This window comes from Cebus imitator, unplaced genomic scaffold (assembly GCF_001604975.1).
Source record: "Cebus imitator isolate Cc_AM_T3 unplaced genomic scaffold, Cebus_imitator-1.0 Scaffold602, whole genome shotgun sequence".
Taxonomy (NCBI): Eukaryota; Metazoa; Chordata; class Mammalia; order Primates; family Cebidae; genus Cebus; species Cebus imitator.
This window is the reverse complement of record NW_016107917.1, coordinates 352,864-354,487: the sequence shown is the minus strand read 5'-3', so window position 1 is coordinate 354,487 and position 1,624 is coordinate 352,864. Positions and strand designations below refer to the sequence as shown.

The window sequence follows — 1,624 nt, the reverse complement described above, 5'->3', positions numbered from 1 at the left end:
AAGTGATTCTCCTACTTCAGCCTCCTGAGTAGCTGGGATTACAGGCGCTTGCCACCACGCCCAGCTACTTTTTTTGTATTTTTAGTAGATAAGGGGTTTCGCCATGTTGGCCAGGCTGGTTTCGAACTCCTGACCTCAAGTGATCTGCTTCCCTAAGCCTCCATAAGTGTTAGGATTACAGGTGTGAGCCACCACACCAGGCCCAAAACAATGAACTTAATACAGTGAACTTAATACTTGCTTGCAAATAGGTTTTTTTTCCTCGTTGGTATAAGGTGCTACATTGTAGAATCAGAATGTTAGACTTAGAAGATAGAGTCAGTAAGTGGAAGGAGTCTTAGCAATTATTTATTCGTAATCTCTAATAGGGAAGAAAAACTTGAACTTTAGAGAACTTTACAATAAAATGTGGAATTTTATCAAAAGTAATATAATTAGTTAGTAGTAGACTCTAACTTAGTTCATTAGACATTGAGCACTTGTTGTGTATTCTAAACAGTGATAGGCTGTGTATTTCAAAGATAACGAGGTCAGCTGGGTGTGGTGGCTTAGGCCTGTAATCTCAGCACTTCCAGAGGCTGAGGCAGGCAGATCACTTGGGGCCAGGAGTTTGAGACCAGCCTGGCCAACATGGAGAAACCCTGTCTCTACTAAAATACAAAAATTAGCTGGGCATGTTGGTGCACACCTGTAGTTCCAGCTACTGGGGAAGCTGAGATATGAGAATTGCTTAAACCCAGGAGGCGGAGGGTGCAGTGTGCTGAGGTGACACTGCTGCATTCCACCCTGAGTGACAAGAGTCAGACCCTGTCTCAAAAAAAGATAATGAATTGCATTTTCTGATCTTGAGAATTAGTGGTCTGGAATCTAGGGCTATTGGTCCATAGTTCATTCTTTGCACTGCTCTGTTCTCTCACTGTTTGAAACTTTTTTTTCTTCTCCTGGGACGGAATCTCATTGTGGCACCCAGGCTGGAGTGCAGTGGCGCAATCTCGGCTCACTGTAACCTCTGCCTACCTGGTTCAAGTGTCTCCCTCCTCAGCGTCCCCAGTAGCTGGACTACAGGCATGCACCACCACACACAGCTAATTTTTTTTGTATTTTTAGTAGAGAGACGAGGTTTCGCCATGTTGGCCAGGCTGGCCTCGAACACCTGACCTCAGGTGATCCTCCCACCTCAGCCTCCCAAAGTGCTGGGATTACAGGCTGTGAGCCACTGCACCCAGCCTGCCTGAAATTTTTATATGAAGTTGCTTGTTATTTATTTTTATCCACCTCTTTGAACTAGATTTCAGTCTGCTGATAAATGAGGATAAAACTTTGGTAAATACTTGAACTTAGTTTTTTGGGGACCAATTAGTGGATTTGAGTGCCGTTTATATGAAAAGAATTAACTGTACTGCATATATAAGAAGTAACCTATGAAAAATGGAAGATATAGGCCCTACCTTTAAGAATATTGTTATCTTGTGGAAAAGATGATGTAAATAAATGCAAAACAATTATTCATAGTAACACAAACCAACTGTGAGCTTGTGTTTCTGTAGATAGAGTGCTATATTTAGTTTTTTTTTTTTTGAGACGGAGTTTCACTCATGTTACCCAGGCTAGGGTGCAATGGCGC

At 42.4% G+C, this 1,624-nt stretch overlaps 1 protein-coding gene across 12 annotated transcripts in view; it reads left to right on the top strand.

The window, feature by feature from the left end:
• TAF1 (TATA-box binding protein associated factor 1) overlaps positions 1-1,624 on the top strand; it is a 100,938-nt gene that overhangs the window by 2,705 nt on the left and 96,609 nt on the right. The window lies entirely within an intron of this gene.